Genomic DNA, 20435 nt, shown 5'->3' with positions numbered 1-20435 from the left:
CTAAAATAAATTTAATTTTAAAAAATAAATGAAATCTTCATTTGGACTTTTTCACAACTCTTATTTCAGTTTTAGTCTGAATGCTTTTACGTATTATTTTTTTCATTGACAAATAATTACATACATTTATGGGGTAAAATGTGATGTTTTGATTTATATACAGATTGTAGAAAAAGTAAATCAAGCTAATTAATATATCATTGTCTCACCTAGTTATTATTTTTTTGTAGCAAGAACATTTTTTAATCTACTTTCAGCAATTTTAATATATATCTTTTATTTCTTAGCTGAAATTTTCTGTTTCTTCATTGAGTTTCTATTATTTCATTTGTTTACACATGTTCTTAACTTCTTTCATTTCCTTTACATTAGTTTTAGTATTTTCAAATTTAGGGTGGTTTCAATTTTTCTAGTGATAGCTCCAAATCACTCGGTGTCAGACATTTTTCTTGGTCCACCTTTACTTCCTTTAAACTATAGTAGTAGGCAGGGCTAAGGCAGAGGTCATTGGGACCTTGGTGCAGGCATCTATTGATTTTTCTCATTTCCTCACACTTCTGCCGAAGTTTCAGCTTTCTAAGTAATATTTAGGATCTGACTATGCTTCAATGTGAAGCTATTTCTTATATTTGTGGAATAAATCCTAGAAGGCTCTTTATTTTTGACCTTGTCATCTCCAGCTAGCTGCAAAATAAGCTTATTTATTAATTAAGCAAAGAATGTTTATTTTTTTTAAATTTTCTCAAGCATTTGTATTCTTACTTCCAAATTCCCTGGATGACCTGACATTTACTCACCTAGGAAATGCTTGTGTCACTCACAAGTAATTTTGAGGACAGATTTTCTAGCTTTGGTTAAGGTTTGCCAATGAATAGGAATGTTGGCTGGGACACAACCAGATTCTACCGTCATCTATGACAATGGCAGACAATACACAATCTAAGTAAAATTGATAAAAGGATTTTGGTCACTGATAGAAAGAGGTAGTCACAGAGTCCCTGTCTCTATATTTGAACCACATCATTTTCTAATTTTCAAGTCATTAATGCATAAACCCCTAGTCAAGTGGAGACATGATTTGATTGAATTGCCCTGACTATTAATGTTCTCCTATTATTACAATCTTTATGCTAATAAATTTCCTTTATAGTAGTAATAACTAGCTTGATAATACAAATAAATTAAATACATTACATATAATTAAAATAAGTAAGCAGGAAATGTATAGGAACTCTGCATAGGTAATATCAAAACTCACATTAAAGTTACAAAATATGTGAGTCCCTATATATATAATTTCATACAGGTCTCGAAACTTCCTTAAGTGATATTTGGTTTCATCACAATCTCAGTATACAAAATTGCATGTAAATACATATGAAAACAGCTAAAATAATTTAGGGAAGAAAATCAGACTTGAATGGGTTAAAGAATATTTTTGAAAGACATTTAAGTTTTGTACTACAAAATAACTTTGATATTATAAATGCATAATCCTAAAACATGGATTGCCATCAGAAAAAGCAAATGCCAGAGAAATGGAAGAGAAATAAATTGGAAAAGAATAAATTAAATCAATTCAAAGTAAAAATACAAAGAAAATAATGAAATTACTATTAAGAGTATAAATATCAGTGTGATAGTCATCTAGGGTGCCATCACATAATACCAGAAAACTGTTGGTTTAAAGAAACAGAAATTTATTTTATCACAGTTCTGGAGGCTGGGAAGTCGAACACCAAGGGGTACTGACTAGTTAGGTTCCTGGTGAAGGCTTTCTTCCTGGCTTGCAGATGGCCTTCTTCTATGTGCTTACATAATGGAGCTAAAGAACTCTGTGTCTTTAACTCCTCTCTTGAAAACATCAGCCCTATCAGATTAAAATCCTACCCTTAGGACCTCATTTAACCTTAATTACCTCTTTATAATCTCCGTCTCTAAAATAGTTGCATTAGGGGCTAGAGCTGTAACATATAAAGTATAATTGTGGACTCAGTTCAGTCTATAGCAACCAGATTGTGTATGAACACATGGAATTGACCAAGAAAAATAATTGGCTTTTATAAAAATTAAGATTATTTTAATTTCAGTAAGTCAATAGATAAATTTGAGAAAAAAATATATCTGTAGCCTATCCCAGCCACTTGGGAGTCTGAAACAGGAGGATCTCAAGTTTAAGGCCAGCCTCAGCAACTTAGCAGGATCCTGTCTCAAAAGAAAAAATAATAAAAAAAAGGACTGGGAATGTAGCTCAGTGGTTGTGTGAACTGATCTCAATCCCCATTACAGGAGAAAAAAAAAAGAGGTGTGTATGTATCTGTGTGTGTGTGTGTGTTTCCATTAAATAGTGTACATAATATCTCACAATGCTCAGCATTATTTACCTCAATATTATTCTTGTCTCTCTTTGCACATACATTTTTGAAGGTAGCTGAAAAACACATCAAGAAATACACTATCTGTCACCCTCTTCTACGGACCATATTGTCTGTTTCTTGAATGGATGGAGAAGGAGAAATGCAGATGAAGAATGGGGCAGGGTGACATATGGCCCTGCCTCCAGGTATAAAGAAGGCACTCCTCTAGGGAAAGGCTGGAGTTGTTCTGGCTGTTTTCCTCCAAAGTCTCCAAGCTAAGTTTGGAGAGATAAAATTATATTTTTGATGGATTTCCAATTCTCCTTGATCTTCTATTTTATTCCCCACAAGGATTCAATACATAGTCAGTACATTGTATTCCTCAATACAGTTTTATCTGCTTCTGGTGGATCGTGGAGATGTTTCTGGGCCTCTTTCCAATGGTTGACATACATCCTTAGTTCTCAGAACAATTTTTAGATGCTATCTTTAACTGCTTTTATAGTATTATATTGGAAAAGGTGCTGATAACTTTAGAATACAAACTGCTATTTAACTTGTATTTAGAAATCTTATTAAAACTCTTTTTTTTTTTTAAAAAAGGAAAATTCTCTCATGGCATGACCTTGCCTGTTCATTATTCCTCTCCTAAGTCAGACCAACACTAGCTTCTTAATTTGCATTGCTATATTGTTCATTTTTTATCCATATCATCATGTCAGTCATTATGCAATGGTCCCCATGCTATTAAGTTCAAAGAGCAGAACAAAAGAATGACCTCACAGCCATTTCTTATTTTTCTCACACTTCTCGTCTTACCCGATAGCCTTTCAGAACTATTATACGCCCTTGACACACTTTGATATCAAGGTAAATTTTAATGAGCAATTAATCATTTCTGCTCAACTCCCCATTTTCCTTGCACATTAATTTTGTGTCAAGAATTTGTCTATAACATTTCCACTTAAAACTTCATCTCTCTTCTTTCATCATGCTTAGCCTTTAAAGCTATACATTAGCAAAGTGGGTGAGATAAAAAGTTCTAGAAAAATATAAAGCACATAGCAAACAAAAACAGTTTAATTTTACTGCTTGACTTGTCTGACATCATGCTACTCATAAACTTTCCCCTGGAAGTGGTGTGCTTTTGCCTTTGAAACTCAATTCAAAGAAGCAGACATGTTGACTACCATTGTAGCACAGCAGCAAAAACAAACAAACAAAAAACGAAAGCACTAGAATCAGATAAATGTGAGTTGGAATCTTATCTCTGTGAATTCACTTAAATTCATCTCCAAACTTCAGCTTCCTCGTGAAACAAGGAACCACTGTAAGAATAAGCTTACTTGTATGTACCAGGTACTTAACATGGTGCTGCTTCCTTTTCTTAATTTCAAGGCATATTTTATACGGTATACTTTGGAAAGGTGATTATTAGGGTGCCAATCCTATCTCTGTCTAATTACAGATTACATATAATTTTAATATTTATATAAATATGATAAGACTAGGTATAAGACTTGCTGAAATTGTATTACTAGATGAGGAGAAGGATGAAATAAGGATCTGCAAGAAATTTGAGATGGGATGCTCATGTAGCCATATGCAGTGGTGCTCATGTAGCAGGGGCAGTGATGGTTAAGGTTAGAGTCAAAGTTACATGGTGGTTTACATTGGCTTACTTTTCCTGTTCAGCCAATAGATTGATAATTATTAACTTTTACTGTGTAATTTCTATGTGCTAGACACAGTTCTAAGTACAGTAATGTTTTGTGTAGCAATCATTAATTAAATCCCAATTATGAGATGCCTGCTGATAAGACCCTTCCAGTTATGGAAGCTAACTAGTGAATTAACCTGAAGAAGTGTAATTCAGTACCCTTAGAAGAATCCCAACAAGATAGACCAGGATCCGATGGGGATTGTTACTGTCCAAAGCTCAGTTGTGCAAGGGCAGTAGGGGGAGGTTCCAAGAAATCAAAGAAAACATCTGGAGATGACATGGAAGACATAAGGCCTATGGGAAGGTCCAATGGTGACAGGTTAGAGAGAGCACCTCTGTCCCTGAAGGTGCTTTACCATAAAGTAGTACCTTCACCCCTCCTGGTTTTCTGTTCAGAAGTGACCAACTGAGTCAATCCCACACCAGTTACCACAGAATGGGGGTCTTATAGGTTATTATACACCAGTAGTGACATCATTGGCTTACTTGTCCCATTGGATGACCAGCATTCCAAGGAAATGCATACATTCAGGAAGGCAGATTTATAAGCAGTTTCTACACGTGTTTGCCTTATTTCCCAGTGTATGAGAAAGAGAGTCAGTGTTCAAGATAATACTTATCTGGACACTCCGGCTTGGGCCATTTCATTAGTCCCTTGATTTGGCTATGTTCTTTGGAATGAAAAGGGGTGTTCCAGGGACATGGTGGTTTATAGTCCTCTTTTTTTTCAAGGATGACATAGATGAGATCTAGTTTCTACAGATAAAAGGAAAACCAGGTTTGAAGAAGAAGGTAGCAGATAGTGACTCCATAACAGTTGGTTTAAGGCCAAACCTCCTAGTTGGAGAATTATAAAGTTCTCGTTAATTAATTAGCAGTTGTAATAAATCAACATTTTTCCCTCAATCTTGATAACCATAGAGGAATAAATCAGCAAATGAGGTCAGTCTCTCTCCCCAATGAGTAGATGGAGAAATAGAGGCCCATGGGCACAGGCAATAAAACATGGTTAATGTGTATATGAAATTCAGTCTATCACATTTTAACTAGGGGTTAGACAGTCAATACAGAATATTCCTTGTTCGTTCTATATTTCATACTTGTGCGTCAGACAACATAATCACATCAGTGGATTATGGTGATAATTCTTTAAATCAGCCACAATACTGTCACAGGGCCCAGTAGTTATAACTTGTCTCAGAATTGCATGAGGATCCTTTCATAGAATATAAGGCCTGGAGCCCCTCCTGAAAGTAAGTGTATGCAAGTTTCTTGGGGTGGGCCTGGGAATGTCAATATTTGGGAAGTATTTCATCTGATACATACTGTAGTTGGAGAACCACTGTTCAGTCACCTCTATAAATCAAACTGTTTACATTTTCACTGATACTTTCCAGAATCTGCACCCAATATATATATATATATATATTTTAATAGTGCTTTAAGCAAAGTGTAGACATACATTTGTAATCTGCTTAAATGAGTCATAAGAATGTTCTTGTTGCTGCATTATTTTTAGTAGTCATTGTAATGGCTACCTATTATTTTATTGTGATATAGAGCATATTATGTTACTCAATGAATCATTTATAATTCTTTTATCCCAAATGTTTCTTCTGTGTGCGTTTTGGATTTAGGTATGATGTGGTTCCAGAAAATAGGCTTACTGGGTCAATTATGTGGCCTCAATTTTTAAATAACCAGAATAAAATATGAATACAACATCCATAAAGTCAGCAGTTTTCACTTTACTAAAATTCTATAAAATAAAGCATAAAATCTAAAGCATTTTTAGTTTGAAAGATATTTGGACAGAAGTAGAAAGAGTAGGAGTAGGGAGATGCATAGGACATGCATAACTTAAAAACTACATCATAAAAGAGTTTTTGCAACCATCTCTGGAAAGAGAGAGAACATAGAATTGCTTTCTAGATGTAAATGAAGTATAAATGAATTCTCAGAGTTGGCAACAATTTCCTAGAAGTCAATTATAATAGCATTCCTTATTCTGCCAAGAGATTATGTCCCATATTTTCTTTATAAACTATTAAAAACAATCTGATTCCTGCATGATTCTAGCCAGTATTCTGGCTTCTGGTCTTGACCATGCCAATCCACATCCTGTCTGTAGCCAGGGGCATCATCTCTTTTATTTATGTGATCACCGCTAATCATCATTATGCTTTCCTCTGGATAAAACCTTGGCATTGATTTAGGACCTGCTACACAGAAGGCTTTGAGCTTGATCCTTCCTCCCATATGCCTGCTTCTATGGCTTTACCAAAGTACTCTAAGGATCCTTCATTTAACCTTAATAAATATGGAATAACAATCCTTTCCAACAATTGTACTGCAAATTGTTTCTTCTTGTCGTTGGTAATTTTAAGTTGATTGGTATTGAGAAGTTTTCAAATATTTGTAGTTCAATTGTACCATTTTCCTCCTGTAATTTGTTCCTTTACTATTTGTAAGACTAGAAAGACATTCCCCAACACAAATGAGAAAAATATTCATCTATATTTTATTTTATTATATTTGGGTCTCAGTTTATTTTTTCTCATTGCTTCAATCTTATTTAGAACTTTCTTGGGTGTACAATATGAGAAAGTGATCTAAACTGTTTCAAAATTTTAATGAAATGTTCCAGCATATATATATTTTTTTAGATTTTTCTCTTGAGATTTATACACTTATGGGGCATTATGTGATAGCTCAACCTATGTATCCATTGTACAATGCTAAAATCAGGGTAATTATTACTTTGTGGTGGAAACAATCAAAACATTTTTCCTCTAGTCTTTTGAAATACACCGTAAACCCTGCTTTCTGTTGGCACTTAACTGTGCAATGGAACACTAGAACTTATTTCTCCTAAGTGTAAAGCAGTACCTACTGACCAAACTTTGCCTATTTTTCTGCATTTCTCAATTCCCCTGGTTTCTGATTGCCATGCTATTCTCTTGGCTTCTACGAAAGGGAAAAAATCCAAAACACACTTTTTAGATTCTATAAAAGGGAAATCTTGTGGTATTTATCTCTATGCCTGATTTATTTCCTCTGGTTCCGTCCACATTTTCATGAATTTCAGGATTTCATCCTTCTTAATGGCCGAATGGAATTCTAATACCAATACATTTCTTGCATAATCTATTTTTTTTCTTCATATTTTACAGTGCTGCTTCTCTGCTCTTCCATACAGTAAAGTCTAGGTTTCATTTGAAACTGTTTCTTCCACAAACCCTTGCCCTATCTGTAACCAAATCCTCTTATTCTGACCTCACTTTATTTCTTCCAACACCAGTTGGTCTAAGTCATTATCATTTCTCATCTCATCATTGCAAGAGTATCATTTCTGGTTCCTTGTCACTTTATTGCCTTTTCCTATGAATTTTTCACAGATTTTTCAGGGTGATCTTTTAAGACTACAAGTCAAGTCATGTTAACTCTCCATCCTACATAAAATTCTTTGATAGCCTCAAACTAATCTTGAAATCAAAATCCAGATTCAGTACCAGGGTATACAATTCCATGTGTATCTACTAAAGAAACTATCAAAGAAACTAAATCTGTAATTCAAATCACTCCCACAAAGAAATCCTCAGGTACAACTGACTTCAGCAATAAATTTTACCAACCATATAGAGAAGAAATAATTTCAGCCTTAACCACACTCTTAAAAAAGGTAATTCTTCCCAATTTTTTTTATGAAACCCCAAACAACCAAATGCTACAATCTGGTAAGGTAATCAAAAGAAATAGAGACTATAACTCAATTTTAAATGTGTGTATTTGTAAATATATATAATATACTTAGATATATTAAAACCTAAGTAGAATACTAGCAGATTGAATGCAATAATAAAATATTTTTTAAAGTTGAAACATTATAGTTATATTAGATGTATTTTAGGGACAGTGATCTTCCTAAAATAAATTAGATCATTACCTCCCCTAGTTATTGTTTAACACATTTCAAAGGATCCATGTTTCCTATCCCATGGTATAAAAATTCTAAATTACCTCCATTTACATTTCTGGACTTTTCTCTTTCCTCTTGCCTCATATCCTCATATTCCAGTTACAATGAGTTGAAAGTTCTACATGTTTTGTTTTATTGCAACCTCATGCATATGAACTTAGGATTTCCTTTAACTGGATTCTCTCCCTGGTATTCCTGTCTATTCACTCAAGACACAGCACTGATCTTACTTACCCCTCAAAGATGGTCTTTCCCTGGGTGTATTTATTATGCTTTTCTTCCATTTCCCTATAGGGAATATGCACTTTGAATAGTGCATTAACATTTTCAGTTTACTTTTCCTTGTCATGTACCAGGCTGCACATATATTGTGAGGAGAAGAAATTATTTTTTTCTAATATCTAACCTAGGGCTTGATATTTAGCAGTCAATGCAAAATTAAGACTAAGAAACTCAAAGTTATCTTTCTTATGTCCAAATTATTGTACATTCCTATATTAGTGAAATCTAACTTAATGATGGTGGAGGATGAGTGTACAGTTTGGTATTCAAATAAAGCTGCTGTTTTCATCTTCAGGATTTTGGCTGATGAATTGTATATCCCGAGATGTGAGCCAAAAGAGTCAGAGAAGCTATTTTATAATCTCTAGCACATGATTACATGGGAAAATATGATTGAATTATGTAGTAATATGGATCCTTTTTTTTTTTTTTTGAGTTTCCAATCTTTCTCTAAATTCTTCAAGCTTTAAACTATCCCATACATTTCTCAGGAAACACTATGAATCACACTCAGAAGAAGAGGTGACTGTTTCTGTATTTACCTCTCTGAGTCCTGCTACCTGAAGAAGTCTCCTACAACTTTAATAAGATCATCAGTGATGCCTGTTGACACATGTGAAAAACATGCTCACCTGTGATTGGGTGCCTGGTGGTCAGGCATACCCAGAGCAATTATAATCAGTATTTTTTCCCCTAGTGAGCCAGATCCTTCCCCTGGTTCCTCACTGGCTGAGTACTGTGGGATGCACAATCTTCATGAACATCACCTATGTTTTACTGTCCCTTATTGGGCTATTTAAAGAAATATACCTTTAGTTGTTCCCACCTCCCTTTGTTCTTTTGTGGTGGGGATGAACACATTCTGACATGTACACAGCTCTTACTTCTTGACCTAAGTTACTATTTCTTAACAGAGAGATTTCTGTTTCTGTTGGCTAGGCCAACCTCCTTTCCCACCTCCTGTTTGTCAAAGGATTGTTAAGAGTGCATGGACTTCAGATCTGCCACACCCATAGGCTGTGGTGCTACTGTGTGAGTCAACTGCTTGTAACTTTCCATTCTGCTTTATTTCCCCTCTGGCTGCCATTCTTTCATCCCAATTTTACACTTAAAGCCAAACACTGTTTTCTGAAAATGGACCACCAGACTTTGTACTTCTCACACATGAGATCAAACCAGGTACATGAATTCAACACTGTTTATTAAATTATTTATATTATTTAATTATAGACTTTCTGCAAATGAAGCTCCTAATGTCTGGACAATGAAGATATCCTGTTTACTTTTCTTTGTCTGAACTTCATAAAGAAAATTACACCTTCATAACCCTAACTTCCATGATATAAAGCTTCTTAATGATAGACAAACCTGTTTTGTTCAAGTCTTTTTGAGTACTTATTTTATACTCAGAATTTTAATAAACACCTTTATACATATACCTTGTTTAATTCTTATAACAGCCTATGAGATAAATGATCAGAGCTGTGGTTTCACATAGACGTGAAACAGGCAAGGAGAAAAAACTTCAGATTTTATTTTTCTATATGGTCAGTCCATATGGGTAGCAAGGAAGGAGGGATTACGTACAGCTACTCTTTCAGAGATCATGTATGTGTGTCACATGGAACATCTTTTATTTTTCTTTGAAGGGAAATATAAAGACATGATCTTCAGTTCCCTTTAGACTCACTGAAACACAGAGTGAAATGAACAGAAGTAAATGAGTAACTGTAGAAATAGAGTGATTCAAGGGTCTCTAGAACCCACATCCTTCTTTTAATAAATTACTGATTTTTTTAATGTTCTTCAGGGAGAATGGTTTTTGAAATTTTTCTGCTTGCTTTTAATATTCTAATTTTAATCTAATATTCTAATTTATTCTATGTCTGCTAATTTGTAGTCAGGAAAATCTTTTCTTTTCAAAGCTTAACCACCCTCTGCACATACACACAATGACATTGTTTTTTTTTCCCCCAATGTAGTCATGCAGGACTTAGATTACTCTGTGTGTGTGTGTGTGTGTGTGTGTGTGTGTGATGATCTTCTATTATTAAGTTTTTTGCCCTCAGAGCACTACTTAGCCAGGGAGAGGTCAGTTACAGTCCTGAACTCATCCTTAAAGTGTTAAGCTTAATTATCTTAGAATTGTGTGAGAAACTCAAGCAGAGTTTACTCTTGCAAGAAACAGCAGGATGATGCTAAATCTCTGCAGGGTGTATCCTTCAAATTGTGAAGCAAATTTGTGGTAAGGGAAGGAGATGAGACAGATACCCCCACAGGGACAGAAGACAGATGCACTTCCAAGGCCTTAACTTATGACCTATTAAAAGTACCCAAACCTGGAAGAGCCTAAGCCCCAATTGTAACAGGGACTTAGAGAGGCTGCCTTTACTATAAAGCACCAACTCTTCACTTTTGTCTGCAGAAGCCCTTTGGGTAACTAAAAGCAAGATAAGGCTTGGCATCTTTACCTTTGTTTATCTGTCCTCTTTGCCTTAAACTTTGGGTGGAATTCTCGCTTAGCTCCACATGTAGACATGTTAATCATTTAAGGGGTGTTTATTTAAAAGCTGGTAACACAACATTAAATTTTACCTAAACTATCTTTTCCCCTTCAAGATTAAGGATAGCAAGGTAAAACTAACTAAGATATTTTCAAGATTTGCAGAGACATTCAACTGCCAGTTTTGACAATGGCCCATTCCAGTCTACCTGGAGTGACACCTACAAGTCTCCAGTCATTGCTTTAAACCTACAGTCACCTTGGATCCTAGGAATAACAGAACCTTGCAGACAGATTTACCCATGATGAGCTCAATCCCCTAAACAGGAGAACCGCCCCAGGACAGAAACTGAAGCTATCTTCCTAACCAGAATCAATCATCTCATGGAAACCAGATTGCCACCTCTTGAGATGAGAACTTTTCCAGTGCCATCTCACGGAAACAAAACTGAGGCAATGATGAACCAGACCCAGGCCCACCAGATAAATCGTTTGACCCTTCCTTTGTTCAAGGAGCAGCTTGATCTATCAGCACTGTCTACCCTCTCCTCAAGGTAAAATTCCCTAATTAAAGCTTGGCCTGTGTGTTTTCCTACTGTTGACTAAGTTTTTATTTCTATTGTCACTGGGTCAAGTTCATGCCTCTGGTAGTAGACAGATAAGTAATAATCCTATGTACTACACTTAAACATTTTGGTCTTTTAAAAGCTGTTTTTGTTCACATAAACACATGCATTGTTTTAATGACAATTTTCATGGACATTTTAATAAAAGAATATTGCTAAAGCAATGCAGCAACAGAACTTGGGGATTTTAAAGGAGTTTGCCTCAGGGCAAAATCCCAGGGAGCCATGGGAAATTGGCTTTCTCATTTAATTTAAATTTAAAAACATGCTTTATGGGGAAACTCACTAAGACGAAAACATCTCATTAACTGGGGCATTCAATGTGACTGAATTATGACTCCCTAATATAGACATAAATACAGATTGATTCAATTGTTAATTTGAAGATTCATAGTGCTAATATTTCTTCTGTTAAATTTAACTGGGGTCATTTAAACTCCCAAAATTGTATGCCTAAAGAGTAGGAGCATAGTTCATTATGCAGAACATTTTAAATTCTATTCAAGAAAGCATTTTACAAACTTTTTGTATGTGCTAGGAGTCTGGCTGTGTTCTGCTGATAGAACATAGAACTTTCCCTTTCACTTAATTTATGCCATCCACTGCAAGTGTGTGCTTTCTGCCATTTAGATGTCACCTTCCTCCACCTTCCACTTCCCACCATTCAAGCAATGTTTATTGAATGCATTTTAAATACTAAACTCTAGGATCCAAGACATTCATTTTCTCACTTAATTCTTACTGATAGATAGTAGATAATATTGTATGCCCATTTTTTTAAATTGGGAAACTGAGACTCAGAAAGTTTAAGATAATGAGGTCATTCAGTTAGGAAGAAGAAGAAAATATTTATCTGTCTTTCTCCCAGGAACCTTTCAATAGCACCATAATTCAGCTTCCTACCTTCCTCTTTAATTTGGATCGTGTCTCCCCCTGACACAGAATTCTTTCTTGGATGCCTTTTCCTCTCACCTTGCATTAGTTTATTATTGTTCCTTTTATTTGCTTTCATATTTCTCATTCCAATCGCACCCTTACCTACAATGTAAAATTAAAATCTGTCACATTCATAGACTTCTATCAGCTCTATCTTGCTTTTCTAAAATACATGACAAGCCAGGTGCAGTGGCATGGGAGACTGAAGCAGAAGTATCAAAGGTTCAAAGTCAGCCTCAGCAATTTAGCAAGGCCCTAAGCAATTTAGTGAGATCCTGTCTCAGAATTAAAAATTTAAAAATGGGCTGGGGATATTGTTCAGTGGTTGAGCACCCCTGGGTTCAGTCCCTGGTCCCCCCACAACTTCCCCAAAGAAACCAAACAAGTTAATTAATTAATTAATTAAATGCATGACATTTGGTTAACTTTCAAAATAAAATGTTTTATTTTCCAAAATATTTTTCGTGTGTGATATATATATATATGAATATATGAATATATATATGAATATATATAATATATATATGAATATATTCACATATATATGAATATATATATGAATATATATAATATATATATGAATATATTCATATATATATGAATATATGTATATATGAATATATAAAGAATATATGGAGTACATATATTTAATGTAACACAATTTTATATTTTTTAAACCTCTGCCGCATCCTCTTCTGCTGCCTTGCTCTGGTCTAGGTCTTCATAATACATTACTTAGGTTGTTGGAAATAGTACTGTAATTGATATCTTTCCCCTCCAGGGTTTTCTCACTTTCAAGTCAGACTACCTGAGACTACAGGATTAATTTTCCTGAAATTCAGCTCTGATCTCATAGCTTTCTAGTTCAGATATTTTTGGTAGGTAACAGATGTGAGCAGTGGGAACATGAGGTTAAAGAGATAATTCTATAAACTGGGCCCACTGTGCTGACCCCCACATGCTTTCTTTTAAAAAGCACTTTCTTTGCAGTCCTGCCTGTCTTAAGTCAATAGAATCTGTTACATTCCCCCAGAAAACAACCTGTTTTCTGTAGAGGTGCAGGCCCAGAAAGTGTCCTCCTGCTGATAAGAACATAGTTTACCCTGAAGGGGGGTGAACTTTGTGATCTTTACACAGAGCAGATTCCAGAACTCATGGAGATATAATATTTAGAATCAAGCCTCCAACCATAAAGTCTATAAGAACAAGTTCCAACTAGAACCAGTCAACACAGGCCAGAGTGATCCAGAGTTGCTTTGAATCTTTAGAAAATCTCCCCTCCATGGGTAAAACCGTGTACCGTGGGGACTTGGAAGTCTGATGCAATCCTGCTGTCAGTCAAGAGGTGGACTTAGGCGGGACTCTGGAAACTTCCTGTGGGATCCTCAATAAAACTGGAGTTCAGGAGGGATGTGCCATTCCTCTTCTCTCTGAGGAGACCTATTCTCTCCTTTGAGAGTGTCCCCCTTTCCTCTAATCCCCTCTGATAAACTCATGTCTGCTACTCTAACATGTCTGAATGCTTTTTGGTGATGCTAAGAACTAGTAACCAAGGACCATCATGGCTGCCTCAGCTCCAAGATGAAAGAAGAGCTGGTCAGAGATGAGTGACAGAGGAAACATTCTAAAACTCAAATATTCAGAAATCAGAAAAAAGTATTAAAATAAATGATTAATTAAAATCAGAATGATAGGCTTAGTAAAAAATGCTTAGTATAATAAAATGTCCTCAAATACAAGTTTGAAAATAACAAAAAAATGGTGTCACTGACAATTTTAAACTTTCCAGGCAAATGATCATCCTAAAAAAAAAAAAAAAAAAAAAAAAAAAAAACCAGGAGAAGAAGTCACTCCAAATAACCAACAACACTTCAACAACTGATCATAGTGACACTGCAATGGAGGAAATATTGGATAAATAATCTATAAATTCATAGTTAAAATGTTCAATAAGCTCAAAGAAGATATAAGGAATGACCTAAGAGAGATACTACAGAATGTAATGAAACATTTCAATAAAGAGATAGATATTCTGAAAAAGAGACAAACATAAATCCTGGAAATAAAAAAAATAAATCAAGTTAAAAATTCAGTTGAAAGAATCACCATTATAGTAGACCACATAGAAAACATTTCAGGTCTCAAGGTAAAAGTATATAATCTTGAAAATAAAGTCAACAATAAAGAAAAGATGTAAAAAGATCATGACCAGAATATTCAAGAAATATGGAACAACATTAAGAGATTAAATCCAAGACACATTGGCATAGGGGAAGGCACTGAGGTATATTAAGGGAATTCATAATCTTTTCAATGAAATAATATCAGAAAAATTTCTAAACTCTAGGAATTAAATGGAAATACAAACACAGGAAGCATTTAGAACCCCAAATAGACAAGATCAAAACAGGTCCTTTCCAAAACCAAAATGTCTAATATACAGAAAAAGCATAGCATTTAAAAGCTACAGGAGAAAAAAAAAATTAGAAATTAACAGCAAGATTCTTAGAAACAAAATAAGAACAAAAATACAGCCTATTAAAATCTCTGGGATGGAAAGAATGTTGTTCTAAGAAAAACTATAGTATTGAGTGCCTATATTTAAAAAAATACCCTTCCCAAAATGATCTATTGTTATACTTAAAGGCCCCAGAACATCCAGAACAAACTCATTTCACTGTCTGTACTGGTTGTCTAATGTCTTCTTTGAGATTCCAAAACATCTGATTCATGTAAATCCTGAAGTCTTTCTCTGTCATTTTTTCTGCTGTTTCTATTAATTCTTCTAATGATGTGTTTGTTGTCTTGAATTGTTTGTGGTACTTTCTTCCCTTGTCTTTTCATGTTGCTCACATTTCTTTCCCGCTCTGTGGGAGTGGTGTGTTATTGCTTTTACCCTATAGATTTGCAGCGCTCTTGTATAGTTCCAAGATCCCTCCTTTGTGGGTTAGGACAATGTTGACATTCCCAATATCAAGAATACATCACCTATGAGTAAATTATTGTTATTAAGACATTTATAGTTAGTCTCAAAGTCTAGAAATGTTGAATTCAATTATTATTTAAAATATAATCAGTAGTTTCATAAAAGGTGTACAGTTTCTGGTGGCGGACAGAGAACTGGGGGTCAGGTGTATGATGTCATGTTAAGGGGGAAAGATGTGAGGGCAATGGGGTTAATACAACAGAGAAAATTTTGAGGAGAACTCTAATGAAGAGGGTTAGTAGCACGGGAATAGACAGGAGATAATTTACGGTGGACAAGTACGTAGGACGACAGTAGAATGCATAAAAACAAACACATATATGTATTTAGAAAGTTACAAGAAGTAAAAATAATAAAAATTAAGATGTTGAAAGAGGAAGAGAGGGAGGAAGAAGAATAAAAAGGAAATAAAGAAAGAAAAAAGAGAGAGAGAAAAAGAAAAAATGGGGGGGGGGGCTTATGCAATTCCTCTATATTATATTATCCTGGTGACTCAGTTCTTAAAGTTCTATTTCATGTCAAGTTCTTGGTTTCACATATGTTGGGGTTGTGAAGACCAGAGGAGGAAGGGTAGAGGAGAAATGAAGAGGATAAAATGGAAGAGAAGAAAACAAACAACAACAACAAAACAAATGAACAAACAACAACAACAAAACAAACAAATGAACAAACAACAACAAAAAGAATACTCTTAGAGTTCCCTTTTCTTCTGTTCTCTTCTCTCCCAGTAGGTGGAGTTGTCTATTCCCAGCTTGAGTCTCTGCCTCAGGGTGGTGTAGGTAACCAGTGTGAGAAGACTAGAGCTCTGCCCAGGTGGGCAGCGCCCTGGTCACACTGGGCTCCTGTTCAACTGAGAGCTGATTTTGTGCTGATAGTCACAGCTGGGGGGAAGGGGAGTTGGAACCCAGGTACCTGTTCAGTAGCAGATCCATGCTGATAGCCACGCCCATCAAAGATGGTGAGAAAGGTTTTCCAAGATGGAGTCCATCTAGACACATATTACTTACCAAATTTGAACCAAGAAAATACAGAAAACCTAAACAGACCAGTATTAAGCAATAAGATTAAAAGAACACTTAAAAGCCTTCCAATAAAGAAAAGCCCAGTATCATATGGATTATCAACCAAGTTCTACTAGACTTTTAAAGAACTAATGCCAAACTTCCTCAAATGATTTTATCAAATAGAAAGGGAAGGAGCACTCCCAAATTTATTTCTGTATCACTCTGACATCAAAATGAGTTGGAGACACATCAAGAAAAAAAATTACAGGTCAATATTCCTGATAAACATAGATGTAAAAATATTTAATAACATATTGTCTGTCAGAATTCAAAAACACACTAAGATTGTGCCCACACAACTCAATAAATGTTATTTACCACATAAATAAAATTAAGGACAAGAATCACATGATCATATCAATAGATGCAAAAAAGCCTTTCACAAAATACAGCACTCATTTCATGTTAAGAATGGTGAAGAAACTAGGAATAAAATGAAATTACTCAAAATTATAAAGTCCATATATTACAAACCAAAACCCAACATCATGTTGAACAACTACAACAACAAAAACCAACTAAAAGAATTTCCTCTAAAATCAGGAACAAGACAAGGATGCCCGTTCTACAAGTCTTATTCCATATTGTTCTGAAAACTCTATCCAGAGCAATGAGGTAAGATACAGAAATTAAAGGAATACAAATAGGGAAAGAAGTTAGATTATCTCTCCGGATAACATGATCTTGTATGTAGAAGATAACAAAAAACTCCACCAAAAGATAAATTAATTCAGGAAAATAGCAGGATACAAGATCAACATACAAAATCAACAGCTTTCCTATACTTCAATAATGAATCTGATGGAAAAAAAAAACAGGAAAACTATCCCATTCATAATAACCTCAACCAAAGTAAAATATTTGGGAATAAATCTAACAAAGGAGGTGAAAGATCTCTTTCTTGAATACTGTTGAAAACTGAAAGAAGAATTTGAAGAAAAAGAATTTGAAGAAGAGATGGAAAGGCCTCCCACGTTCTTGGATAGGCAGAATTAACATTGTCAAAATGGACATACTACCAAAAGCAATATACAGATTCAATGCAATTCCCATTAAAATGCCAATTTCTTTTTTCACAGAACTAGAAAAAGCAGTCCTAAAATCTACATAGAAAAATAAAAGACTCAGAATAGCCAAAGCAATACTGAGCAAGAAGAGTGATGCTAGAGACAACACAAGACCTGGTCTCAAATTATACTACAGAGTTATAATAACAAACACCATGGTACTGGTTAAAAAAAAAGGAGTCATGAAGACCAATATGGAATAGAATAGAAGGTGAGAGAATGAGGTAGTAATGGGAATTGAAATAGAGCAAAATATGCCATGAAAATGTTCATGAAAATGCCAAATGAATCCTACAATTATGTAAAACTATAATGCACTCATAAAATCATAAATTTAAAAACTTTAAAAATAAAAAGTATTTATAGTGGATATAGTGAGTGGGAATCAATAGACACATTTATTGCCCTGAAATATTGACAAGGACTTGTTGCTTGGCTCCTGGAACATACCTGATTTCTGTTGTTTCATGTTGAAACAACCTTCTAGAAGAAGGTTAATTAGTGATATATTCCAAAATCTTTTTTTTTAAATTTCCACTTCTTTAAGTATATCAGGATTGAGACCTATTTTTTACAATGTAGAGAAAATTTAATATAAACAAAATCAGAGCAAAATAATGATGACTGTAAAAGTTAGTTTGCTTTCCCATTAGTTGGATATTTTTTATGAGATCAGAAGTTGAGATGTATTTTAATTTTATAATGTTATCTGTTAAGGAAGTATCACCCATTATTTTTTTTACCCCATCCTGATCTTGTACTCCTAGCTAAATTATTGCCTCTCTCTAATCTTGCTTGTCTTTGAAGACAGGACCCTGAAGTCCAGAAGCTGTTCTTCAGTTGCCTGACTGAAGCTGATTGGATAAAAGATGGCTGCCAGAGTAACCAAACAACCTCTAATTTCATTATCGTAAATATATGAATATTCTTACCTTTTATTATTTTATCTTTCCTTCTCATTTTTTTAAACTTTTATATCTATAACCTCTTAATCCCCAGAAGGTGAAAAGTTGATTTTTGAATTTGTGTCCCACTTCCCTTCTTAGACAAGAATAAAATTCTCTTTCACTGTTTTATGTAGTGCTCAGTCTTGTTATTGGTTCCACAATTCTGAGAGGGCAAATGGACCTAGCCTTTAGGATAAAAAAAATTGGTGAAAATTTTATTTTTCTTATTTAGTTTAAGCATTGGAAACCCCAACTATTAATTGTATCCACCTGGTTCAAGAAGATGTTAATGAGTATTTGTAGACAGCAATAAAAAAAAAATGTTTCCTGTTCCAGATAACAGGTGAAACACACATTTCGCTTTTTCCTCCTCCTGAGGTTCCATTAGAATGGCTATAAATGTAGGCTTTAATATATATTCCACTTATGGCATTGGTTATAATAAAATAAATTTTGATGAGTAAAATAACTTTTATTAATTTCTAGAATACAGAGATCAGGCAGCATAATTTAACATACACTGAGAAAACTCTTAACTCTGAATATACACTGAGAGAATGTTATAATAGAGACAGGCATGTCCAGAGGGGCGCTCAAGAAGCTTAGAGTATGGAGTTACTTGTGGGGAAATATGTCAGTATAAAAGTTGGTCTAGCAGAAAACTAATAAAGGGGGCATCATGATGGAACACACCTGATTTCTCATTAACAACACTGGGGAAAAAAGAGGAAGATAGAGTGTTATATAGAGTACTGTCTTCAAAATGGAAAAGTGAATATATTTGACCCTTAATTTTACACACAGCCAAAGAGATGTGAAAGTAAATTAAGATAACATCACAGAAACATGTTTCTAAATTTATATTCTCTGAACATAACATTCATTTAGAATGAACTATAGCAGAATGAAAAGGAAAAAAAGTGTATTCAGAAGAAAAAAATGTATGAAATCTAAAAAAAGAACAAAAATAACCCAGGAGCGCAATAAATAACCAGCCATGTAGCATGCACAGGAAATGAACAGTTCAAGTTAGAACAGGAAGTCAGAAGCTTGAGCAGGAGAGCAGATACAAAAATAATATAGTAATAAATAAGTTAGAATTTAGGAAAGCTTAATGATGAGATATAATATTTATGGTATCTGTTGATAATGGCAAAAGAAAAGACAATTAGAAAATATAGGGAGGATAAAAAACTGTGTAAGAATAAAAACTAAACTGTAGTCTAGTTGTGAATAATTTTAAAGTACTGGAATATAGAAAACTCATTCCAATGCTTGATTCTTCTTGAACTGAAAAGATCTTTGAGATTTATAATTATAGTTATTTTCTACAAATTCCTAATATTAATTTGTTCTACCATGATTAATACTTTCCATGATCATAATACACATGATTTTTTTTCAATTTTAAAATAAACTTGTAGGCTAAAAGAAAATGGTTTAAAAACTTCAGAAGTGAATAAAAATGTAAATTATGACAACCTATAGGTGCATCTGGCAGAAAATTAAAGGAACAGGTCATCAGATGGGAAAATTAAAAATTAAAATGTACTTAGAATATCCTCAATTTATAAAGTTAATCAACTGAAATGTAAGTATAAAACTTAAGTTAGATTACCAACAGGACAACCCCCACACACAACCTTCCTCCTCCCCTCCCCTACTCACATACACACACAATTTATCAGAGAAATTGGAGGAAAATCGGAAAGGGAGATAAGAGGCAGTGCAAGTATACTGACTGATTCTTGTAAATGACATAATCCTTAGGCATTGTCTGAAGTGGCTAACAGTGGTTATTTCCAGGAAGAAGCACTAGGAGCAAGGATGTTGCAGATTAGGGTCTTTATCTGCATTTATGTCCTTTTGTATTGCTTTCTATTTTTCCATGTCTATGAAATTGTTTTTATCACTCAAACTCTTTGAATTAAAGAAAGCAAAAAGAGTAAAGATGAAGAAACTGTC

The sequence above is a fragment of the Marmota marmota genome, unplaced genomic scaffold, assembly GCF_001458135.2.
Source record: "Marmota marmota marmota unplaced genomic scaffold, marMar, whole genome shotgun sequence".
Classification (NCBI taxonomy): domain Eukaryota; kingdom Metazoa; phylum Chordata; class Mammalia; order Rodentia; family Sciuridae; genus Marmota; species Marmota marmota.
This window is presented reverse-complemented; position numbering follows the sequence as displayed.